The sequence below is a fragment of the Hemiscyllium ocellatum genome, chromosome 21 (assembly GCF_020745735.1).
Source record: "Hemiscyllium ocellatum isolate sHemOce1 chromosome 21, sHemOce1.pat.X.cur, whole genome shotgun sequence".
Classification (NCBI taxonomy): domain Eukaryota; kingdom Metazoa; phylum Chordata; class Chondrichthyes; order Orectolobiformes; family Hemiscylliidae; genus Hemiscyllium; species Hemiscyllium ocellatum.
In genome coordinates, this window is record NC_083421.1 from 50466238 (window position 1) to 50493446 (window position 27209).

At 41.0% G+C, this 27209-nt stretch overlaps 1 protein-coding gene across 4 annotated transcripts in view; it reads right to left on the reverse strand.

Annotated features, from left to right (window-relative positions):
- dab2ipb (DAB2 interacting protein b) overlaps positions 1-27209 on the reverse strand; it is a 358016-nt gene that overhangs the window by 118902 nt on the left and 211905 nt on the right. Inside the window, exon 1 of one of the 4 annotated variants that reach the window (XM_060841455.1) lies at positions 19885-19906. The exons of the other annotated variants lie outside the window; for them this stretch is intronic. The gene's annotated coding sequence lies outside the window, so the exon portion shown is untranslated. Of the gene's footprint in view, positions 1-19884; positions 19907-27209 lie in introns of those variants that run through there. 4 annotated transcript variants of the gene reach the window in all.

The window sequence follows — 27209 nt, forward strand, 5'->3', positions numbered from 1 at the left end:
GGCAATGTCCCTTGTGATGTTTCACCACATTAAATGTCATCTAAGTGGAAGTTACTCCATGGTATATCAGTACAGTGTATGGATTTTAAAATATTTTACCGAATATTTGTTTGAGATGTAGCCATTCACCTTAAGAAAGCTGTAATCTTCCATGTTAATTCTCCTCCATGTACTTTTTTCAGCTGCCATTTATATTGAATATTCTAAATTGCCAAAAAAATTCTTCTCAATTCATTAAGGCTGAGACTAGTACATTTGGAAACTTGCATAGTTTTATGAACTACTGTCACTGCATTATTTGGGGAATGAGAGAGGCAGATTAGAGGTTAGGAAATCATGACTCATTATTTTCAATTAAGGACACCAGGAAAATGGCACAGTGCATGAATATGCTAAGTGGCTCTACACTTTAAGCCAACATAAGTTCTATTTGAAATAACAGTGGTATAGTTCATGGATTTTCTGCTGGTATTTATAAGTTAGCAGTTTTCATCTTGGACAACAATTAGGTTGCAGAGAACAGTCAGATACTAATCAATTATTTATGACGGGAAAGCACTATGAGGCACATTACAGAAAAGGATACTTTAGGAAAACTGCTTAAAATTGAGCCAATGACAATAAAACAACGCAGCAAAAGCCCAAGTTCTCCACAGGCAGATTTAGGTCATATAAATCAAGATATTACTCCTTTACCCAAACAGTAATCAACATGTGAACTAGAGTAATTGGTTATAAAGACAAATCAACTTGGAACAATTTAAGCTGGTTCTATTGTTGGAAAATAGCAGAGGTTGTTTTCCAATGGATTGTCTATGATGGGCAGTGAACTTCACCACCTGTATCTTTCTTATGAAGCACCAACATAATGTTAACTCAAGTATGTAACTACTATAGAAACATAGCTTGAATCTCTGAAACACATTATCCCTTAATTTCAACTTGTGACAAATTGCCCCCTTTTTAAGATATTAATATTTACATACTTAAATTCTATTTCAACTAACATCAACAGATTAACAAACTTATGACTACCAGTCTATTTAAGAATAGTCCCCATCTATTTAGGAATGGGATGCCTATTGACAAACAATTAGATTGACGACTTATGTAAACATTACAAGATGTTAGACAAGAAGGAGAATGGAGTGCTGAAGCAAGGCCAAGTTAACAAATTTAAAATTAGCAGCCAGTGAAGAACAGACCCCGCCTTCGTTGCCCTATTGATTTTTAAGCCAAGAAGAGAGTAAGTGAATTGCTCATAATTCATTTCCAAATAGTCTTTTTAAAAATTATTCATTCACAGGCTCTAGGCACAGTTGGCTAAGTCAGCAGTTATTGCCCATGTCTAAGTGCCCTTGAAAATGTAATGGTGAGCTGCCTTCTTGAAATGCTTCAGTCTGTATGGTGTAGGTACATCCATTGTATTGTTGGGAAAAGAGTTCCATGATTTTGATCCAACGACAATGAAGGAAAGTAGATATAGTTCTGAGTCAGGATGCTGTGTGGCTTGGAGGGGAACTTGCAAAGGTGGTGGTGATGCATTCCCATGCATCTGTTTCCTTGGCCTCCTAGGTGGTGAAGGTCCCAGGTTTGGAAGGTGCTGTTGGTACAGACTTTAGATGATGCACTCTGTTGCCACTGTATGTCAGTGAAGAGAGTGACTATTAAAGATGATGCATAGGTGCCACTCAAGTGAGCTGCTTCGTTCTAGGTGTTGAAGTTCATGAGTATTGTTGGAGCTGCAACCACCCAGGCATGAGAAGAGTATTCCTAGACAAATCTGCCTTGTATATTGTAGATTGTGGAGTCAGATGGTGAGCAACTTTTCTTTCAAACTGCACACCAATCAACGTCCGTGCACAGCAATTAGTGTGCTGACCCAGACTGCAACATTGACTTCCACTTCCAGATGTTACTGCCATGCACAGACCTTGGAGATCCACGCAAAAGAAAAACAAATGACAGGGAATACTGGTCGTGAGTTGCTTGCCACAGGAGTCCCAGCTACTGACTTGTCCTTGTAGTCACAGTCCTTTGCAGTATTGAGTGCCTTTACATGTTATTTCGATATTATATGGAGTGAATCAAATTGATTTAAGATTGCCATCTGTGATGCCAGAGATGTCAGGTGGAGGCTGAGGTAGAGTATCAGTACTTCTGGCTGAAGACAGATCAAATACACCAACTTTATCTTTTGCTCTGACGTGCTGTTTTCCCTGTCAGTGGGGTTGAGGTAATTTATGGAACTTCTTCCTACTGTTAGTTGTTTAATTGACCAACGCGATTCACACCAAAAACCAGATTGCAAAGCTTAGATCTGATCTGTTGATTGTACAAAAATTACCAGTATTGACATGACTGATTTTAATGACAAGATACAGGTTTATGTGCAACTAAAGTGGCACCATTTGCAAACTTATTTAAATACATACAGAACCACATTCATTTTTCCATAGCGTGCTTAAAGTAATTCATACTTTCAATTTGAAGAGATAACTGTCTCTCCTACTAATTATTGATACTTGTGCAGTCTGAGTTATGATTTTAAAAATAGTTCTGTAATATGGAATAGCCTATCCACTGTGAAACATGAAAAGGAAAGACTGGGAGAGTTATTCCTGTGCAAAGTATTACTCACCTTCGCACAGAAAACTAAATGTGCTTACAGGAATCTATAGACATTTTTTGCAAATGCCTAAATTTTCTCATTTGTAGTTGAGCCTATAAGTCAGCCTTACTTTTTCCTGGTCATTACAGATTATTATTCATGGGAGAAAGCTTGCATATCTCATGGCCCCTTCACAAGAAGCAATCAGTGCTGGAACCAGAATAGCCTGTCAGACATTGAAAAACATGCCAATGGGCAAAACAGTAGCAATTCTGGCTGATGATGTGGTTGTTGGGGGTTCCTGCACTTCTGCATTTGCTTTTAGACATGTCTTGAATCTGTTCGTGTGGGTTTCTTCGATACAGATGAGACTGCTCACAATCAGTTCTTTTTTTTCCAAACAAAACAGCCAAAATAGATTTTGTTTGAAAAATAAATTTGACAGCATTATGTTTATTATAAGTTATACTTAAATTAGCCAAATTAATTAATTCAATGAGACAAACTCTTAGAGTCTTGTAAGGAACTCCATTCGTTTAACCTTATGGAAGAATTTAGTTTTATCCAGTTTATACATAACTATATTCAGGTAATGCACAATTGAATATCTTATTTGTCCATTTTTAAAAACTTTTGCATATGGTTTCAGTGAAGACAGCCCTTTATTAGGCGTATAAGTATTGGACATAGTGTTGCACTGATGATAGTGAGTTATTGTTATCTTTTAATAAGTGAGAAATATCAAAAATAATGATACAGCCACAAAGTGAGTTATGACAGTGATTCATACAAATGAAAAATCCTAAACTTGTCACTCCTGCTCAGCCATTTAATTTACCTTACATCAAAATAATCACGCAATACTTTTCACCTTTGAGTTAATTGAACATGGTTTGCCAACAGTAAAAGTAGAAGTCACATATATATATATTACAGGTGGACAACCCTTTATCTGAAATCTCCAAAATCCAAAGGTTTTTTTGTGAAGTTTTTATCTCATTACAAGGTTGTTTGGTGTGCAAACAGTTAACCCAACTCCACAACCACGCGATGCATATCACTCAGATGCAACTTGGGGTCTGGGGGGTGTGGCCCAGCAATGGCAGTCCTCAATTCTGTCGCAGGGCCCATTACTCAGTGAATCTGCTGTTCGGCAAGACTTTTTAAAAATTCCACCGTTGAACTGTCACATATTCAGAGATGCAAAAAATTCCGAATTCCAAACACCAGCTGGTCCTGAGCGTTTTGGATAAATGATTGTGTACCTGTATTATTTTTCTTTTTCTTTGGTGCAAATCACTTTTCCACCAAGAAGTGTGCAATCACATTCATGCAAGCAGAAGAACAAATGGATGAAAATCTCAAATTAGCAAAGGCAGAAAAAAAAACAGGTTATTGGATTTGTTCTCATGGTGAGGTTTGTTAAGTTCTGCAGAATGGAAAACATTTCATATTGTACTCAATACAAATATCAAGCACTTGCCAGGTTGGGTACAGTATAACTAGATGCAAAAGGAAGATTCCTCTATTCTAAAAATGTGGCCCACCCAGCTGGAGATTTCACAACATGTCTCTCAACTGCCCTAACTATGGGTTCCTAATTGTGTCTCATTAAAAGATCAGTAATTTTCAGCAATTTCTGAGGCACAGGGAGATAATTCCCATGGGGAAACTTGGAGGTCGAAGTAGAAGCAGCTTGGAAAACTCCTAAACAGATTGACATGTTGAAACTGAAAGCTCCCAAGTATGTTGCATCTATAGCATGTTACCTAACACGTTTTTAACTTTAACAGAAGATTGAGGCATTTTTGCTGTTGCAAATTAAAAATTCTACTATATAGCCTCCAAAAGAATGACAGCAAAGCATAACATTATTGTTTGTTCAGAAATGTGTGTGTAGTTGGGTGATACATACTATATCATGAAAACATATTGAGGTACATCGGAGTATTAACCATTATATGTACATGAATAAGGAAAAGTATCAACAAGGCCTAACTGTTGAGTATAATTAATCAATCAATCAGTCTTCATTCATATGCATATTATGTTTTTTAACCTCAGGTCATGTCATGAACATGATATCACGAGCATGTCTCTTACACGTATACTGACATACTCACTGAGACATACCAAAGACAGCCCAAGTACTGCAATGGTTCAAAAAGACTGCTCAAGGGTGAATAGGGATTTGAAACAATCCTTGCATAATCAGCGACCCCCACATTCATGAACAAATAAAAAAAGCACACATGTCCACATTGTAATAAAAAGAAACTCCAGCTTCCTTTCAAGATATGGTGCAAATATATTCAAGACTTAACTACATTTTGATTGAAAGTTTCACTGATATGTAGCTCCTGCACTCAAAGTAAACTGCAATAACATTCTGTTGGTCACCATGGTGCCATACAGATCTGGTGATGTGCTTAGGTGAAACCAACTACAGCACACCTTTGCAACTTCTAACAAATTAAATTTTAGCAGGATCTCCCACTTCAAAATAGCCAAGAGAAGAATCTATATGAGAGAAGGTATGTTATGGGTTTTACTCACAGCATTCCACCTCAAACAGCCCTGTTCAGTTCAGAGAAGCTAAATTCCATCAGCCAGATATTGACCAACTAACCAAATGACAGAGCTTTGAATGAATCAATTTACATCTACAATCAGACATGAATGTCAAAGAAATAAGTAGTCCTTTCGAAGGACAGCAAAGACAAACAATGTACAGTCCCATATTTAGTCATTAATTGGATCTACTGGTAATGACTCCATTCTAAAATAAAACTAAAAACATTTGGCCATTTGGTTGAAGTGTATGCAGTGTGTTTGTCATGTAAATTGTTAGCACATGATGTACATTTGACATTTAGAGCACATAGTGCCATACACTGTGTTTGCCCACTTGACTGTCCAGCGCTAGCAAGAATGATAACTGGCTTCTTGTCTGTGTTAAAAAGTAGGGTAAGGAGATATGCTATAACTGTCCAAATAGGTACAAAGTGTTCCAAATCAGGATACTTTGCAACATGGCAGGGAACTTGCAGGCGGAACTCTCCTAACTCTGCAGCCGTTATGAAATCTATTACTCAAAGAATAAGTGTGGAAGATGTTATTGAAGATGTCTTGGTGCATTCCTGTGGATTGTAGATGGTACATGCTGATGCCAATGTATAGCAGATATGCAATTCAGTATGAAATCTAAATGAAATGAAAGTATTTTGTTCAAATTATAAACTTGATTTAGAATATGCACTTATAACATGGATTTTGTAAAAAAATATTTTAATTTTGTTGCAGTAATGCTCACAGTAACTCCCTCCATGTCGGCACAACAGCTGAAATAATTGCTTAACAGAAAAAGCTAGAGTTGGAAACTATAGTTTAGATACATTTTCTGTACAGACATCTCTATTTTAGTAAAAGCAAATGCCTTTCAAATCTTAGTAACAAGTTAATCAAATATGAAAGATTAGTTATGCTTCTACATGAAAATTTGCTGTCAGTACATCAACACTGGTACTGATGTTTCCAGTAAAGTCCACAGGAAATCTGTTTTCTTTCCATTTCCTTAAATTCCTACTTGCCAAAATAGGAAAGGAAGGAGCATTCTCTTGTTTTCCAAAGCTGCAATGGTCTACGTATCAGCATTAAACAGCATCATATAATACCTTAGATGCAGCAGAAGCTAATCTTTTAGAAATATTACAGGACCAAAACTCTCACCACCTCACCCAATTTTCAAGATTTCATGCACAATAGGCATGGCTACAAGTGATCCAGTCCTGCCTGCATATTAAAAATAAATCCATTTTGTAGTTAGTGTACAATAATGTAATTTTTCTCAACTGTGAAAATGTTATTCACAATTTTAGAATTTTGGAATTAGGCAGGTTTTTGTGAATACCATCTGTTTTAGGTCTGTCGTAATGCTCTTGATAACAACATTCAATATACACTCATCACTTTGCCTACAGGACAAGTTGGAAAAAAAATGTGTTTCTAGGAGACAGCTGTAGAGGGAAGAGAATCAGTGACTGACCTCAGGCTTAGCAAGCAGAAAGCTACCTCAGAGTGTACCTTATACCTATCCCAAAGGAAAACATAGTACTTCGTCAAGATTGATGAAGCATCCAGTGGCAATGCTAATTTTGTAAGCGCAAAAAAGAAATATATGTGGAATACAAGCCTCAGTGACTAAAACTATGAGCATTTTCAAGGTGAACTGCCAATACGAAAATTAAAGTTATAGAGAAATTCCAGCACAACTGCATTCAGTTAACAAAAAAGGAGCTACTTAATCAGTTCTGATTTTAGATAGAAACTCCCATTATCACCCCACAGATTTTGTATCAGTGTGCAAGGCAGGTGGTTTGAATGTCACTTCCATAAGCGCTTCATTCAAATTTCCATCCGATTTAAACTATAAATTAAAAGTCAGCCTGCATGCTGAACAGTAATTAAATTACATTTAACGCCTCTTGTTCATGAGCTGGCTTGGAGCAACCTCTTTGAAAACTCTGGGGAAGGGATATGGTGTGAAAAGAGGCATTTCAGAGTTAGGGTCATTACAACAAGCTGAATTTCGTCTTGGGGGTTTCAAAGCATAATTGGTACTGAAATGGCCCACTGACGCAAGTTAACTACATTTCCTCCGTAGAGAGCAAAAAGTGACATTATTACACTTTTGCAGTGCTGTTATTTAGAATCCAGTGTTGAAAAGCAGATTTCTCAAGTTTAGACACTAAACCTGATTCCCTCAATTCCACCAGGGACTTGTCGCTTCAGTTCATTATGGTTATATACAAGTTTGCCAGTGGCATAAAAGAAACAGACTTGCAAGGTACATGCAAATTTAGCAAAGTTCAGAAATGCCTATCTGCCAGAATCCAATTAAAACAGTCAGTCAGTCAATAAGAAAGTGGTATCTCACTCTTATTATTCCAGCGACCTGAATAGCAGCAGCACAGAAAACAAAGAAAAGTTGTAAACTATGGAGACTTGAAATAATAGAAATTGCTGGAAACACAACAGTTAACCGCTCAGATAAAGCAAAGAACAAATGCTTTTATTTAAGTTTCCAGATGGCATGGGACAGGCTCCAACAACAACTATTACTATTTATGAAGTGGACGATGTATGAGCACGATTCAGATGTTTAATAAACGAGAAATCAAAGAGCAAAATACTGTACATTGAAGAGTGTCTTGAAGTCATGGTCTAATTTAAAATCAGGTAGCATCGAAGAATTGCTGCTCCTTATAAACAGAGTTTGGAAATAAGGCATTAAGTCACAATAGTTAACTCTGTAGGTAATTTCATAACAACCCGATTACAGTTTTCAGCCAAATCTTCATCTTTACTGTGCACCCTTCAACATTCTGCTATCTACTTGCGCATTTTGATAATGTAATATGCCCTTATCACTTAACTCAACAGTGATTTAACAGAAATGTTTAACATTCTTCAAATTTTTTTTGCAGTTTTCTCATTTGGTTATTTTATAGCAAAAGCCTGATATGTGCTCATTTCGAACAATTATCAATTTATTCATTGATAAAAGGACTGAAAGATTTAAACACAAGGAGCACATTAAAATTCATGTACGCCCCTCAGTGATAGCCCAGAGATAAACAATAGAGAACTAGAATACATCTGAACTTGCCACAAAATCTGATTATAACAAACTGCTGGAACTACATTTGCCCCAGAAGATTTGATTGTATCAGTTGTACATACAGGGAAATCTGTTTGCATAACATTCAACTTATTTCCAGTCAACACTGTTCTGGCAAGACCAATTTTGCTATTCATTAACAAAATTAATTTGAGATCAAAAATTAGACCGTGTATAAACAACCAAATGAAAACAGGGATCAAGATAATTTACTTGTTATGATTAAGACAGATATTCTGAAGGCTAGAGGCACCAAACTGATACCTGCTCAGCGCCATCCAGCAAAGTGTATCATTATTTTGAATCAGCACAAATCATGATTATCATATCTGTTTGTTCTAGGAGTCCTAATTGTTGTTCAGGAAGACTTTTAAGTCAGTAGCATTTCTCAGGGAGATTCATTCATTTCAATTTATACAAACATCTATAGATTACGCTTTATAATGTTCTTTCAAATCCTAGGCAATACAGTTACATAATTATTAATTTTAAAATCTACAATTAATTATACCGTAGGTGCAATTAAGCTGGTTAAAGAACAGCTACTGGCAGCCATAGCAATCACACGTGCATCCACCTGAACCCCAGCGAACACCCCAGCCGAGTAACACGGGCACCTTCACCTTGAAGGATGGAAAGGACAGGCAATTAATTACAAAGTAATTCAGTCTCAAAAAGTGGGCTAATTATAAACACATCGGTCTCCATGGTTTGTTTTCCAAATACCTCTCCATTATGTACTAAATGTTGGCTTGTATCCTTTCCGCTGCAGAAAGCAAATACTGCTCTCTGGGTTCCAGTATTTTGTGAGATGTCCTACCCTATTAAAAAAAAGGCCTGTTTAGTCAAAAGAAAATCCATGGCAGAAAATCACAACCCTGAGTTGACATTCTTCCTGAATTAAGAGATAGCCAAGAGTGGCGATGCTTCTCTCTTCATAGATTGTTATGATAGTTCAGATTTTCTGATAGCCAGATAGTTGTTGTTCTAGTGAACATTGGAGTCGCACATGGGCTCTCTGCAGAATCCTGCTGTAACAGGCTCTGAAAAAATTTCACAAAAATTAGAGGAATTGCTGGGCAATTCCTCTAAGCTTGGAACCTCTGAAAGTATCAATTTAAAATTAAACCATTTGGAAGGTTCTACTGAAATTAAGTAAGTAATTTCATAGGAAAATTTAGATTACACTCCCAAATAACCATTCAATTGACTCTATACCTACCTTCATCTACACCATCTACAGACTCTATATCCTTCTCCCCCTCTGGAACCTGACACTCCTGCCACGCTCTCTCCTCCTTCCCCCTCTTTTCTTGATCTGTTCTGCCTTTAGCTGCCTCTGCAACTCACCTATCCACCTTGGAACTGACATACCTTCCTATACTCCCCCTGACCCCCAATCCAATATCTCCCATCCATCTTTCACCGTACTCTTTTCCAACAGTCTATCCACTTGGCATCTGACACCTCTGGTATCCCACTTCCTTGACATTCTATCCACCTGGCTCTGAACCCCACCTATTTGGCACCCTACCCATCTGGTACCTTGCTTTGCCAGTACCCTTACCTGGTAATTACTGTCTGACAGTAGTCATCAAAGTGGCTGCCTGTTAACCCAGACCTTTACATTCCAGAATACAGCAGCTGACTGCTGTTAAAAACGGTATGGTTTGCCCTCCATTGACAGTTCTGTAACATGAGAGAACTGTCAGCATACTAGTACAGCTCTGCATTACTGAAGGAAGACAAAGTGAGGACTGTAGATGCTGGAGAAATCAGAGCTGAAAAGCATGGCACTGGAAAAGCATAGTAGGTCAGGCAGCATCCAAAGAACAGGAGAGTCGACGTTTTTGGTATAAGCCCTTCATCAGGAACCCTTTTCAAAATCTCTGGTCAGAGATTGGAACTCTTCCCCTTATTTCCTGATTGGACTTAAGGCCTAACTTTCACCATGAGCCTTTGGTGTAATGCCCCTTCAAAGATTTTTTGAAAATCCGAATACATAACATTGTATGCAAGTATATGACATCTGCAACACCCTAATCCACATTTTTTTAAAAACACACTTTCAAGCAGCTAATCCACCTGCTAGTCACTGTCCATTCCAGTTGGCCTCAGCGGTTTACTGGCTCACCTTCCTTAGCCCTAGGAATAAAAAGGAAGGAAGCGCCTGCAAGAAAGCATTTTGCATTTATACAGCATCTTTCATGACCTCAATGTGTTCTACAGAAAGTTGAATACTTTTTGAAACCTGGTTGCTACTGAAATGTACAATTGCAGCCAATTTGCTCACATAATTTCTTGCCAAAAGCATCTGAAGGAGGCCAGGTAATTATTTTAAGATGTTGATTGAAGGATATTGGCCAAACTCAATACCCTGTCTGAAACCAATTTAAGTCTTCTTTAAAACCACTATCCAATGCATTGAATTGCGTGTTTATCTCAACAAGTAAAAACAAATACATTTTGTGTTGTGAAGCTGGTTGCCATTGTATCAAATGAGAACAAAGCCACTGAAATTATACCACTGCATCAAGAGTTACTGAAGAGCACTCAGCAAATATTAACAAAAGATGCATTGAAACTGCTTTGTCCACAACGTTTACTGAGTTGCCTGCCATTTTGACTTAATGGATGACCAAATTTCACACAAAAACACAAACATGTGTTTTGTACCCTAATGTTCACACTGTAAAATTCTGAATCTTAAAGATATCCATAATGTATCGCATTTAAAATTAAAGACAAACTTTAGCTTGTCAACAATTATCCCATAGTTTGTCAACAATAATCCCAAATTACTAAAGCTGTAAAGCTTTGCTCAAGAACATTACTACTTTCTGCTTCCATCACACAAACACTGTGTCTTTTGGCTGTACTCCCAACAATGTCTTCTAATTTTAGCGGGATGCTTGAAAGCTCCTTGAACTTTAACAAAAAAGCTAATATTTAACTATGACAATGAGGCTTTTCCGGTGTATTTAGTTCAAACGAGAAAGTAATGAAATAGTCATGTCAAAACAATTATGCAGCCTGCATCATTTTGAGGAAATGAAAGACAGAAAACAATTTTACATAACTTGACTACATTATTAAAGCAAACACCCAAAATGTCATAGTTCTGAGATAAACCTTAATAGATACAGAAAATACACGAAGTAGTCTGTAAAGTTATTCTTCAGCACATAGGTACCACATAGTTACATTCTGGTGACATATGGATACTACATGTACAGTGTAGTGATGGACAGATACCACAGGAGTATATTCTACTCCCATTTTAATTAGCCACCTCGATTTTTCAGAAATAAGCAAAACATATTTAGATTAAGGGGTTTCATGATTTAGATTAAATAAAGTTATATTTCAAAACTTGCACATGAAATACAGACAATCACTGACCCTGCAAGAGAAAGGTTGCCCAAAGCCAGCCACCTTCTGACAGCAACTTCACTTCAAGTCACTTTAAGCCTCCCAGGATAAGTGAGTTAGACAAATCACTTTGAAAAAGTGATTGTAAAAGAGAAAAGGAAAAAAAAGTTAGATGACCTTTATGAACAAGATCAAAATATATTCTGAAGTATACTTATACATGATAGATTTTGCTGTGGGGTCAGTTAACTCTGCCGGCTGGACAGCTGCTTTGCAATGCAGAGTGACACCAACAATTCCCACACTGACTGAGGTTACTATGAAGGGTTCTCTTTCAAACTCTCTCCTCATTTGAGGCAAGGGGATCTTCAAGTTAAATTACCAACAGTTGTATCGCTCGAATGAGCAGCCCTATGATCTGGTAAAACTACAGTGACTTTACCTTTAGATTTGGCTGTATAAATATACACCATTTTCTATATTTGATACTTTCCTGTGAATAAATACTTAACAGTTAAAACTGCAAATACAATATACTTTGCTTGAAAGTTGGAGTAAATAACTGAGCAGCAGTCATTGCTGGTGCTACCAGTATCAAGAATGGTGTCACTTTCTGTTTTTGTTACTTTGTTTTCATGATACCTCAAAAGAAATATGTGCTCATCAACTATACAAGGATTGAGATTACCGATATTCTTAAATATGATTGAAAAGATTTTCCTCAAATCACACCTGTGCCCTAAATCTGGCAAAAAAAAAGTTACATAGATAATTTAGATCAGTAATGTATCTTAGGTGTTGTAAAGAAAACTCAAAAAAAAGGAACAGGAAGAGGAAACCATTCAGCCTGTTAAGCCTGCTTCATCATTCAATTAAATCATGATCGATCATCTACCTCTAAGCTACTTTCCCATGCTAGCTCCATATCCCTTGATGTCATAGTCTCCAGAAATCTAACAATGTCTGTCCTGAACACATTCACCACAGCACTCTATCTCAAACAATTGCAAAGATTAAAGACCCTCCGAGTAAAGAAATTATTCCACATCACAATCTTAAATGGATGAGCCCTTTGGTTCTAGATTCACTAACTAATGGAAACATTCTATCTACATCCAATTTTTATGTACTGTACTATTTCTATAAGTATCAATGAGATCACCTCCCATTCTTTGAAATTCTAGACAAAGAGGTCTAGTTTCCAGAATCTCCCCTCAAGAGCATCTCACCATCCCAGGGATTACTCTAGTGAACCGCTATTTCACTCTGTCTATGGCAAATATGATTTTCTTTATACAGTGAAATCAAAACTATAGACCGTACTCCATGCGCAGTGTCACTAATGTTGTTTACAACTGTAGCAAGACATTCCCTTGTGATGAAGGTCAACATGCCCAGGTCTGTTTGGGCACTAACACTTCCAATTAGATTACTTAGTGTGGAAACAGGCCTTTCGGCCCAACAAGTCCACACCGACCCGCCGAAGCGCAACCCACCCATACATTTACCCCTTTACCTAACACTATGGGCAATTTAGCATGGCCAATTCACCTGACCTGCACATCTTTGTGACTGTGGGAGGAAACCGGAGCACCCGGAGGAAACCCACGCAGACACGGGGAGAATGTGCAAACTCCACACAGTCAGTCGCCTGAGTCAGGAATTGAACCCGGGTCTCTGGCGCTGTGAGGCAGCAGTGCTAACCACTGTGCCACCGTGCCGCCCTTGCACCAAAGAAATAGTGTTTTCCTGTTTTTTTCTACCAAAGTGGATAACTTCACACTTATTCACATTATATTCCATCTATCATGTTCTAGCCCATTCACAGAGTGGTCCAAGGCCACCGAAAGATTCCTTGCATCCTACTTGCACTCCAATGCAGTTTAGCACCATCAGCAAATTTAAAAAGATATTACAATTGATTCCCATATCCAAATCACTTAAATAGACTGTGAATAGCTGTGGCCCTAGTACCCTTGTACTACCCCATTAGTAACAGCCTGCCGTCCTGCAAATGACCCATTTATTTCTACTCATTGCTTACTATCTATTAATAACTTCTCAACCCATACTGGTATATCACCACAAATCTAATGCATCCCTCAATTTATGACTAGCTTTCCATGTGAAACCTTGTCAAAAACTTGCTGAAAATCTAAATGCACTACATCCATTGGTTCTACTTTACTCATGCTAGAAGTAACATCCTCAAATAAACTCCAACAGAATTATCAAACGTTTGTTATTTTAAAAATCCATGCTGACTCTAATTCATTTTACCATTATATTCTCAGCACTGATTAAAGGTGTGATATACATGATAATTTTGGAAATTGGATGGTTTTTAAAATATAGACTGATTGATGCTAGTTCTCTGAATTGGAGTTGCTGGTGTTGGACTGGGGTGGACAAAGTTAGAAATCACACAAAACCAGGTTATAGTCCAACAGGTTTATTTGGAAGGACTAGCGTTCGGAGCGCTGCTCCTTCATCAGGTGGTTCTGATGAAGGAACGGTGCTCTAAAAGCTAATGCTTCCAAATAAACCTGTTGGACTATAACCTGGTGTTGTGTGATTTCTAATACCGTTCTCTGAAGGTTTACTTTTAATAAAAAAGAAAACAAGTAATTCTGTCACAGCGACCTAAACTCAGCATTGTTCAGAAAGGATGTGACTGAAGACCTGGTTGTGACACATGGTGGAAAACCATTAGCCACTAGTTTTAACTTCAGAACACAGAACTCACTGGAGTTCAGAACACAGAGTTGAGTTTTTTTTAAAGATTAGATTACCTACAGTGTGGAAACAGGCCCTTCGGCCCAACAAGTCCACACCGACCCTTCGAAGACAAACCTACCCAGACCAATTTTCCCTCTGACTAAAGCACCTAACACAATGGGAAACTTAGCATGGCCAATTCACCTGACCTGCACATCTTTGGACTGTGGGAGAAAACTGGAAAACCCAGAGGAAACCCACACAGACACGGGAAGAATGTGCAAACTCCACACAGACAGTCACCCAAGGCTGGGATTGAACCTGGCACCCTGGTGCTGTGAGGTAGCAGTGCTAACCACTGAGCCATCGTGCTGCCCAAAGTTCAGAAGTAAATTTTAGTGGGAGTTCAGGGTAGCTAGTTATAGTAGCAGAAATGTTTGGTATGGTCAGCTTCCAGGTTAGGAAAATTTTGATAGAAATCTACAAGTTATTGGAACTGAGAAAGTTTAGGCATTCAGATTTGTCTATAGTAAGTGCTCAGGAGTTTCTGCTGACTTTGAAGCTTAGTATCAGCTTGATGCTCTGAGACAAAGGGGCACTAGGAACCATCCCTTTTGAAAATCCATTATGATTTAGAAAATAAACAAACAAATCAGGCTTTGCAGAGTAGGACAGGTTTTTAAAAGAGATAAGGGAAGAGGGTGGGAATACAGCTTTTGATAAAGGCCATATCTGCCTTAATGCAGGTCTCAAACAGGGGTGGGGGTAAAATAATCAAGATTGAGAAGTCATCTGTAGGGCTGAAAATGTGTTGCTGGAAAAACATAGCAGGTCAGGCAGCATCCAAGGAGCAGGAGAATCGACGTTTCAGGCATGAGTCTTTCTTCAGGAATGAGGAAAGTGTGCCAAGCAGGCTAAGATAAAGGTTAGGATGGAGGGACTTGGGGGAGGGGAAATAGGATAGGTGGAAGGAAGTTAAAGTGAGGGTAATAGGCCGGAGTAGGGGTAGGGGCGGAGAGGTCAGGAAGAAGATTGCAGGTTAGGAAGGTGGTTTTGAGTTCGAGGGTTGAGACCGAGAAAAGGTGGTGGTGGTGGTGGGGTAGAAAATGAGGAAACTGGAGAAATCTGAGTTCATCCTTGTGGTTGGAGGGTTCCTAGGCGGACGATGAGGCGATCTTCCTCCAACCGTTGTGTTACTATGATCTGGCGATGGAGGAGTCCAAGGACCTGCATGTCCTTGGTGGAGTGGGAGGGGGAGTTGAAGTGTTGAGCCACGGGGTGGTTGGGTTGGTTGGTCCGGCTGTCCCAGATGTGTTCTTTGAAACGTTCTGCAAGTAGGCAGCCTGTCTCCCCAATATAGAGGAGGCCACATCAGGTGCAGCAGATGCAGTAAATGATGTGTGTGGAGGTGCAGGTGAATTTGTGGTGGATATGGAAGGATCCCTTGGGGCCTTGGAGGGAAGTAAGGGGGGAGAAGTGGGCGCAAGTTTTGCATTTCTTGCGGTTGCAGGGGAAGGTGCCGGGAGTGGAGGTTGGGTTGGTGGGGTGTGTGGACCTGACAAGGGAGTCACGGAGGGAGTGGTTTTCTCGGAACGTTGATGGGGGAGGGGATGGAAATATATCCCTGGTAGTGGGGTCCGTTTGGAGTTGGCAGTAATGACGACGGATGATACGATGTATATGGAGGTTGGTGGGGTGGTAGGTGAGGACCAGTGGGGTTCTGTCCTGGTGGCGATTAGAGGGGCGGGGCTCAAAGGTGGAGGAGTGGGAAATGGAGGAGATGCAGTGGAGAGGATCGTCGATCATGTCTGGGGGGAAATTGTAGTCTTTGAAGAAGGAGGCCATCTGGGCTGTGCGGTGTTGGAATTGGTCCTCCTGGGAGCAGATGCGGCGGAGACGAAGGAATTGGGAATATGAGATGGCGTTTTTACAGGGGGCAGGGTGGGAGGAGGTGTAGTATAGGTAGCTGTGGGAGTCAGTCGGTTTATAGTAAATGTCCGTGTTGATTTGGTCGCCCGAGATAGAAATGGAAAGATCTAGAAAGGGGAGGGAGGAGTCTGAGATGGTCCAGGTAAATTTGAGGTCGGAGTGGAAGGTGTTGGTAAAGTAGATGAACTCTTCAACCTTCTCGTGGGAGCACGAGGCAGTGCCAATACAGGTCATCGATGTAGTGGAGGAAAAGGTGGGGGTGGTGCCAGTGTAGCTGCGGAAGATGGACTGTTCCACAGATCCTACGAAGAGGCAGGCATAGCTGGGGCCCATGCGGGTGCCCATGGCTACTCCTTTGGTTTGGAGGAAGTGGGAGGATTGGAAAGAGAAGTTGTTCAGAGTGAGGACCAGTTCAGTCAGTCGAAGGAGGGTGTCAGTGGAAGGGTACTGGTTGGTACAGCGGGAAAGGAAGAAGTGGAGGGTTTGTGAGTCCTTCGTGATGAGGGATGGAGGTGTACAGGGACTGGATGTCCATAGTGAAGATAAGGCGTTGAGGATCGGTGAAGCGAAACTCATGGAGGTGGTGGAGGCCATGGGTGGTGTCCTGAACGTAGGTGGGGAGTTCTTGGACTAAGCAGGACAAGACCATGTCGACGTACGCAGAGATGAGTTCAGTGGGGCAGGAGCAGGCTGAGACAATGGGTCGGCCGGGGCAGTCAGGTTTGTGGATTTTGGGCAGGAGGTAGAAACGGGCGGTGCGGGGTTGTGGGACTATGAGGTTGGAGGCAGTGGGTGGGAGATCCCCTGAGGTGATGAATGGTCTGGGAGATGATGGTTTGGTGGTGGGAGGTGGGTCATGGTCAAGGGGGAAGTAGGAGGAAATGTCCACGAGCTGGCGTTTAGCCTCAGCAGTGTAAAGGTCGGTGCACCAAACTACTACCGCGCCTCCCTTGTCTGCCGGTTTGATAGTGATGATGGGGTTGGAACGGAGGGAGTCAGTCCCAACCCTTGAACTCAGCACCACCTTCCTAACCTGCAATCTTCTTCCTGACCTCTCCGCCCCCACCCCCACTCCGGCCTATCGCCCTCACCTTAACCTCCTTCCACCTATCGCTTTTCCAACGCCCCTCCCCCAAGTCCCTCCTCCCCACCTTTTATCTTAGTCTGCTTGGCATACTTTACTCATTCCTGAAGAAGGGCGCATGCCCGAAATGTCGATTCTCCTGCTCCCTGGATGCTGCCTGACCTGCTGCGCTTTTCCAGCAGCACATTTTCAACTCTGATCTCAAGCATCTGCAGTCCTCACTTTCTCCTAGAAGTCATCTTAAGGGACCGGACTAACAAAATGGTAAATGACTGGGAGAGAAGCAACTGAGAATTGGGGGCATATAGTTGAACACTGGCCAGTAATGATCCATGGTTCCGTCAGAAATTTAAAATAACTCTCAATTTTGTGGCAGCTTTCAATTGTCCTTTCGAAGGCTGTTTGGCTGCATGTAGACTTGATTTCTCTGGACGAAGGTTGGTTTCTGACATAAGTGGCGAAGTTTATACGCAATTTTTAAATGTTATTTGTTGAGAGGTTGAATTTCTGGTTTCTGCGTTAGTAACTAGCTGGTTTTCTGTGTGTCTGAGTTGAATAGTTAGGTTTTAAGCATTTCTATAGCCATGGTGATTTCGTTTAAAAATGGTTTTTAAGGCCTGGCTTTAGAACTAATGAGTTTTGTGCGTTGCTAATGGGCCTTTACTATTTAGATTGTATTGTGACCGTGCAAGGTAAATAGTGCGTCCTCAAGGTTCATAATGGCATTCTGGAATCTTTTCTTTGCTAACTATAAGGGAAACGCACGTACCTGGGAGAGATTTTAATTACACTTTTAATTTTGTGTGGGCGGTCCTGAGAAGACCTTGGAATAGGATGGCTGTAAAGAGCAATGGTCCTGAGAAGGGAAGGACACATAGTGAATTAATTTACCTCGGGTGAAGAGTTAGTGTTAGCCTCAGGCCAGAAGTGTTGGATAAAACCCTGAAGAGATTACTTAAAGTTATTTACATTTAAGCAGGTGTGATAACAATGCAAACAACTATCTGCAAACAACCAATCTAAAAAGTTAAATCACAAGAGATCTAAACCTATTGAGGTGTTAGATATAGGGCCTCAGGTGTGACAATTATGTGAGTAGTGTTTTGGGTAATGTACCAGTGGTGGCATTTTGGGTATTATACAATTTTATTTCCAACTTATAAAAGTGTGCTTTGGGACAAATAATACATTTTTTAAGTGTGTTTAAAAATCTTTGAGTTTGAAATATACATTTGGATTACTCTATTTTATCTTCATTTCTTTTGCAATAAACTTCCTTTTTATTAGATTACATTCCCTACAGTGTAGAAACAGGCCCTTCGGCCCAACAAGTCCATACCGATCTTCTGAAGAGTAACCCACCCAGACTCATTACCCTACATTGACCTCTGACTAATACACCTAACACTATGGACAATTTAGCACAGCTAATTCTTCTAAACTGCACATTTTTTTTCGGACTGTGGGAGGAAACCAGAGCACCCGGAGGAAACCCATGCAGACACAGGGAGAATGTGCAAACTCCACAAAGACAGTCGCCTGAGGCTGGAATCGAACCCAAGTCCCTGGCACTGTGAGGCAACAGTGCTAACCACTGAGCCACTGTGCTGTTAAAGAAAATCTGCAGCATTGCATGCTTAGGTTTCAGTGAGAGTCCACTTCATCAAAACCAAAATAAAATAAAATATGATCTGTCAAGCTAATTCTCTGTTTTGGATCGGACTTGTCCGGTATTACGATCAGCAGGTATCATTAAGGCCTGAGTTCAGGGACAATCAATTTGAGAAAGGAAAGTCAAACAGATGGTGAAGTCTTACTTGTTTATGCAAAAGTTCAAATGCCTATACGAGATGAGGTCCTGTTTGCCCTTTTTTTAAAAATGTGTATACCGATATGATGGCTCTTCAAAATGGATGCTCAGATGCCAGTTTTTAAAAACCGACTTAGGAATTTGACAATGCTGTGACTGTAAAGGTAACAAGGTAAGGCAAAGCCACCATAGTCCCAGAGGACTACAGGCTGCTCTCTAATTAGAGGGTGAGGCAACTAGTGGTGGTTTAACACAAGAAACCTCACATCTCAGATAAGGGGAGAGTTTGAGAAGGTAGGACCTTAATGGTATCTCCAGCCAGCATGAACACTGAATCTATGTTGTTAGCATCATTCTGCATCGCAAAACAGTCATCCAACTAGCTCAGCTAACTGACCATCCAAACTGAAGGGCTGCACTCTAATGAGAGAGTGATGACTCTTAGTGGTTTATCCTGAAGGTCATCACGCCTCAAGTGAGGGGAGGGATTGAGAAGGAGAATCCTTCAAGGTAACTTCATGTAATGTGGGAATTGAATCCACACCATTGGCATCATTCTGCTTCACAAACCAGTTGTCCAGTCAACTCAGCTAACTGATCCCCTCTTAAAAGGTTCCTGAAGGCTATTCCCAAGGCTGTTGTCATAAATGGGTGTTTTTAAATACCTTTATTCAACTTACCTATGTTAATTATCTTTCAACTGTTCCTGGCACCAAGAACGAACATCTTTTTACTCATGTAAAGTATGTGTCGCATTCAATGGAATCTGCTACACACAGAATAAATCATTATCCTCTTTGTGCTGAAGTGAATGTTAAAAATATCTGTGAATATCACAAATAATGACCTTAGACCAATTTCATCAGAGAACAGAACACTCTGAATGCATTAGTTCATATAATTTTGCAAAATTGTGCATTATAGAAATGTCAAACTGCAGTTGCACACAGCTTAGAAAAATAGCTGAAGAACAGCACATGATAAAAAAAGTAAAGTTTTATCACTTTATTGAATTTATCTGGGCCTTTAAACTGGTTAAACTAAATTGGGCTGACAGTACTCTTATGAGTCAAGAAGCTTCCTTTTATTAACAATTTGGTGGAAATGTCACCAGTATATCTTTAACTCCAATAAGACTTGGCTCTGTAACAATGTAATTACTGAGCCAAAAGGGACTGGAAGAAGTGCTGACAACATTAAAGAAACATTTCTTTCAGGTTGCCTTAAAGGTAGAAATAAATTAATCAAATGTACCATATTGCTCTCTTCACAACTTCCTTGTAGGTCTTTTAATTAGCTTTACTTTCAAAGAAAAATTGTTAGTGTCTTTAAAAACATCTGATATCCTTAATGCATGAATAATCTATAAATTTGCCATTTAAAAAAATTTTTCACCTCTTACAATGCAAGTTGGAGGATCCTGTTTAATAGCCCTGGGTGAGTGGTGCGGGGTTAGCTACGACAGGTTTAACCTTGTAACAATGCTCCACAAATGACATTCCAACCATACAAGAAAAGTTCAATAATTCTACCTATTAAATGGTTACCAGAGTAACCACATCATGAGTAGGTATTATACAATATGTAACTGCAGTTTAGATAGGATCCTTTAAAGACATTGTTTTAAATATAACCATTTCCAAATTCAGAAACCTCAAGTTTGAGTGTGTTTACGTGAACATATTTATAAATAATGCTGCAAAGTTTCACTTGTCCAATGGCATCAAACTTAATGACATTATGTTGATGACCGCCGTGTTCAACATCATTCATCACCATATCCTCTGAAGTTGAGCAGTCAGTGTCCACACACAGCAACATCTGGACAACATTCTGACTTTGACTAACAAATGGCAATAAACATTCGAGCTACACAAATGTAAAGCAATGACTAGGGCCCCATTGATCAAAGGCAATCAGAGCCTCATCAAAAGTCTAGACATCAGTGCAGGGGCCATTCACTTTTATTTTACCTTCAATGCATTCTGCCCCACATTCTCCCCACTTCCCTCAAATATCAGTTACATTAGTCCTGAATTGGCCATGGTCTTGGAATTCTCATGAGCTCTTCCAGTAGCAGTCATAAACTCCATGGTAAAGTTGAGTGCAAGAGCTGCTAGCACCTGTCTGACAGATCTTGTTGACACTCCTGCCAACTATCACCCGCATCCCACACACAGTTCTGGGCCTGCACAGTCCTGCATCACATCCACAAATATTCACGCACTGCTCCACTGGCATTCAGTAACAGGATTCTCTACCATATGTAAGATGCACTGCAGAAATTTACCAAGGCTCCTTAGACAGTACTTTCCAAACCCAATACCAACCAATTTCAACAGCAGTAAGATACATAGGAACACCACCACCTTTAGGTTGTCATCTAAGCTATTCATCAGCCTGATAAAGATATGTCACTATTCCTTTACTGTCGCCAGGTCAAAATCTGGGAATTTTCCCCGAAAACATTGTGGACTTATCTACAAGTAAAAAGTGAGGTCTGCAGATGCTGGAGATCAGAGCTGAAAATGTGTTGCTGGTTAAAGCACAGCAGGTCAGGCAGCATCCAAGGAACAGGAAATTCGACGTTTCGGGCCAGAGCCCTTCATCAGGAATGAGGAGAGGGTGTCAGGCAGGCTAAGATAAAAGGTAGGGAGGAGGGACTTGGGGGAGGGGCGATGGAGATGTGATAGGTGGAAGGAGGTCAAGGTGAGGGTGATAGGCCGGAGTGTGGTGGGGGTGGAGAGGTCAGGAAGAAGATTGCAGGTTAGGAGGGCGGTGCTGAGTTCAAGGGAATCGACTGAGACAAGGTGGGGGGAGGGGAAATGAGGAAACTGGAGAAATCCGAGTTCACCCCTTGTGGTTGGAGGGTTCCCAGGCAGAAGATGAGGCGCTCTTCCTCCAACTGTTGTGTTGTTATGTTCTGGCAATGGAGGAGTCCAAGGACCTGCATGTCTTCGGTGGAGTGGGAGGGAGAGTTAAAGTGTTGAGCCACGGGGTGGTTGGGTTAGTTGGTCCGGGCATCCCAGAGGTGTTCCCTGAAGCGTTCCGCAAGTAGGCGGCCCGTCTCCCCAATATAGAGGAAGCCACATCGGGTGCAGCGGATGCAATAGATGATGTGTGTGGAGGCGCAGGTGAATTTGTTGCGGATATGGAAGGATCCCTTGGGGCCTTGGAGAGAGGTAAGGGAGGAGGTGTGGGCACAAGTTTTGCATTTCCTGCAGTTGCAGGGGAAGGTGCCGGGAGTGGAGGTGGGGTTGGTGGGGGGTGTGGACCTGACAAGGGAGTCATGAAGGGAGTGGTCTTTGCGGAACGCTGATAGGGGAGGGGAGGGGAGGGAAATATATCCCTGGTGGTGAGATCCGTTTGGAGTTGGCGGAAATGACGGCGGATGATACGCTGTATACGGAGGTTGGTGGGGTGGTAGGTGAGAACCAGTGAGGTTCTGTCTTGGTGGCGGTTGGAGGGGCGGGGCTCAAGGGCGGAGGAGCGGGAAGTGGAGGAGATGCGGTGGAGGGCATCGTCGATCACGTCTGGGGGGAATCTGTGGTCCTTGAAGAAGGAGGCCATCTGGGCTGTACGGTATTGGAACTGGTCCTCCTGGGAGCAGATGCGGCAGAGACGAAGGAATTGGGAATATGGGATGGAGTTTTTACAGGGGGCAGGGTGGGAGGAGGTGTAGTCCAGGTAGCTGTGGGAGTCAGTCGGTTTAAACTAAATGTCTGTGTTGAGTCTGTCGCCCGAGATAGAAATGGAAAGGTCTAGGAAGGGGAGGGAGGAGTCTGAGACAGTCCAGGTGAATTTGAGGTGGGGATGGAAGGTGTTGGTAAAGTTGATGAACTGTTCAACCTCCTCGTGGGAGCACGAGGCAGCGCCGATACAGTCATCGATGTAGCAGAGGAAAAGTTGGGGGTGGTGCCAGTGTAGTTGCAGAAGATGGACTGTTCCACATATCCTACAAAGAGACAGGCATAGCTGGGGCCCATGCGGGTGCCCATGGCAACTCCTTTGGTTTGGAGGAAGTGGGAGGATTGGAAAGAGAAGTTATTCAGGGTGAGGACCAGTTCAGTCAGTCGAAGGAGGGTGTCAGTGGAAGGGTACTGGTTGGTGCGGCGGGAAAGGAAGAAGCGGAGGGCTTTAAGTCCTTCGTGATGGGGGATGGAGATGTACAGGGACTGGATGTCCATCGTGAAGGCGTTGGGGACCGGGGAAGCGAAAATCATTGGAGGAGGCGGAGGGCGTGGGTGGTGTCCCGAACGTAAGCGGGGAGTTCCTGGACTAAAGGGGACAGAACCGTGTCGAGGTACGCGGAGATGAGTTCGGTGGGGCAGGAACAGGCTGAGACAATGGGTCAGCCGGGGCAGTCAGGTTTGTGGATTTTGGGCAGGAGGTAGAAACAGGCAGTGCGGGGTTGTGGGACTATGAGGTTGGAGGCGGTGGATGGGAGATCTGTGGGACTATGAGGTTGGACTTATCTACAGCCCATGGACTACAGTGGTTCAGAGGGAAACTCACCACCATCTCAAGAAGCTCAAGAATAATTCAAGGCTTTTGCACTGCAATGTACAATGAATTAGTAAATTTGATTGCAGTCAAAATGAGCCTGAGATGCACCTTAACCCATTACCAGAAGATGTACAATGATAGCAGGGTATTGTTTTGGTTGTTGCAGAGGGAATTACTTGTGAAGCACTTCAGAGATTAGGAAATCAGTGGATTAAAGTCATAGCATATTGCAATGAAGCAGGACAGAAGGGCTCCAAATTCACGAATTATAAAGCCAAGAATACAGCTGTTTAGGTTTCCAATAAAAAAACAGAACAATGAATCAAATGACTTATCCACGAGAGAACCAATTAATGTCCAACTTCAATAACAGGATGGGAAATAGACAGAAATAATTGCCAGCATTTCAAAATGAAGCTGCTGCTGCAAGTAATCAGCAACACTCCTGAGTAAAAATGATTCCTAGCGTGGTCACCAGGCCAGCCTTTTCACCAGCACAGCTGTTTATTTTTCTCAAACTGACACAAATTGTCAGCCTTTTCATTTATGAAATGTCTCATACTTTTAACAATCCAGATTTTTTTCTCATGGCTGTAGACCCAAACAGATGTTATCTGTTCTGTGTCCTGTTATGGGGCCTAATATTTGGTTATATTAACAGAGCAGGTGTTAGAGTTAGAGATTTTAATAATACCATTTTCTCTGTAAGTGATTTCACAGTGCTTTCCATCGGCAGATATTGTTCCCTACAATACAGAAGTTGTCTCCTATAAATCACCCTGAGCAACCTGCAATTTGCCAATTACTCTACATGCAGTTAATGGATTGTTGGATTCTTGGTACACCAGCAGTACCTATTTCAGATTTCAAATTAGTGTAACAGAGTGTAGCACCCATTATTTTCATTTACAGCTAGTTTCAGTCCTAAATTTGATTGTCTGGAAACCAGACATTTTTTTGAAAATATTCCATTTGTTTTTCTGTTAAATATATTTTGGATACTGAGACAACTCAGCTAGGCATTATTTCCCAGTGACATATTGAACTAATCACCGACTGCGCTTCTTTGTTTACACTTGTTTGCCGATCCAATTCCTGTGGTCTGAATCGACTTGAACGACCCTCAAACCCACCTCCGCCTGGTGCAAACTACCCGACCCTTGTCTACTTACCATTCGTTCTCTTGTACCCTATCATGTGATTATCCTATGCTTTTAATATGGAAGCAATTAACAGGAAGACTTGCTAAGTAGAAAGTAAAACCTTTTTCCAAACATTACATATATGCTTTAATACAATCTTTACCATAATTTTTCTTAAACTATCTTTCATAAGATCCTTACAGTGTGGAAAGAGGCCATGTGGCCCATCGAGTCTGCACCAACCATCCGAAAGCATCCCACTCAGACCCACCTTCTCTCCCTATCCCCAATTTACTATGGTTAATCCATTTAGCCTGCACATCCTGGACACAAGGCAATTTAGCATGGCAATCCACCAAACCTGCACATCTTTGGACTGTGGGAGAAAACCAAGCACCTGACAGAAACCCATGCAGACACAGGGCAAACTTGCAAACTCCACACAATCACCAAGGCTGGAATCAAACTTGTGTGCATTACACTGAGGCAGCAATGCCATGTCTCTCTTATTCACTCAATTTGGCTATGAAATTTACAAAATCTGGCAAATCTAAACTTATAGCCTTGGTCATGAAGGTGTTGGATTTTGGGCCACATAAAATATTTGGCAAATACTAAAAAGTACAAAATAAAACAAGATGGGCACAATGAGACAATGATGTGTAGGAGGGATGGGCCAAATGGCCTCCCTCTGCACTCTCATCATTGCAATTTTGTGAATCAACTATCTTTGAAAGCATGTCTTCAGATAAAAACAAAGCTCGGATAGAAGGATGTATGTCAGTGATAAATTCCACTTTATTTTTATCTTCTCATACCACAGCAAAACAAGCCATTTGGTTAAACTGCCCTATGCTAGTGTTTATGTTCCACATAAGCTGCTTACTATATTCAGCTCATCATACAACATATTCTTTTAAGATTTCTTTCTTGTGTTTATTCAACTTCCCATAAATTTATTTATCTATTCTCCTCAACCACTACATTTCTGGACTTCCTTATTGGATTAACGAGATGGAGAAGAAATCAGCCAGCAAGCCCATTGAGCCTGCTCCGCTATTCAATGAGATTATGACTGATCTAAAATTAACTTATTTATGTCCACTAGTTTTGAACACCTCAGCTACATGGAGAATAAGGAATCCCATCTGACCAGTTCCTACAACTTGGAGAATACTAAAACAATGCCTTTTTTTGTTGATAACTTAAGTTCATTAAATGTTTAACAAGATTGCATTCTGTACTGCAGTTGACTCTATTGCTGTAAATGCTAAAGGCAATCAGGATTTGGTTTGCTAAGATGGAACTAGAATTTGATAATGATCCCACCATTTGTATGTCCTCATTTCAGCAAATGCCTATAAGTTAGTTAGAAAAGCCAAAAGGGCTTAAGACTGCACCTGCTTCTTTAATTTAAGAATCATTTGAGAAACCACTTAACTTAAGAAACAGTTAAAGTTTCAAATATGTAATAGAAGACAAAGACGACCCATTTGCTGAGTGAGGTAAATACTTCACACAGGTCATGTTGCTGTTAAGCATTAACATTGTTTGTTATGTAATAATGTGTTTCATGCTGTGAAGAACATGGTGTAGTTTTTTTGGCTCCTGGAAAGTACTGAACAATGAAGGGTACCCTGTTGGCTGCAGCTCGTGTCAGTCTCCTAAGGATATCATTACAGTTTCTCACTGTGGCACATCAGAACTGTTGGCTGATGAGTTGAGCATTGTACCCTGCTCTTATTAGGGCATCCTTGAGTACTTCTAAGTGCCTGTCACGTTCCTTCTCATCTGAGCAGATCCTGTGTATACATAGGGCTTGCCCGTAGGGAATGGTTGTTTTAATATGTCCTGGGTGGAAACTGGAAAATTGTAGTGTTGTGAGGTTTTCAGTAGAGTGAGGTGCTGAGATGCCCATCCTTGATGGAGATGCATGTGTCCAAGAAGGAGTCAGATACTAAAGAGTAGTCCATGGTAAGTTTGATGGTGGGATGAGACTTGTTGATCTCACTGTGTAGTTGTTTCGGTGACTCCTTGCCTTGGGTCCAGAGAAAGGAAATGTTGTCAATAGACCTGGTGTATAGTGTTGGTTGGAGGTTCTAGCTGAAAATGTGTTGCTGGTTAAAGCGCAGCAGGTCAGGCAGCATCCAAGGAACAGGAAATTCGACGTTTCGGGCATAAGCCCTTCATCAGGAATCAGCATCTGCAGACCTCACTTTTTCCTGGTTGGAGGTTCTGCCTAGAGAAGAAGTCTTGTTCGAACCTGTGCATGAAACTGTTGGTATATTGGGGTGCAAATTTGGTCCCCATGGCTGTTCAGTGTGTCTGGATGAAGAACTAACTGTCAAAGATGAAAA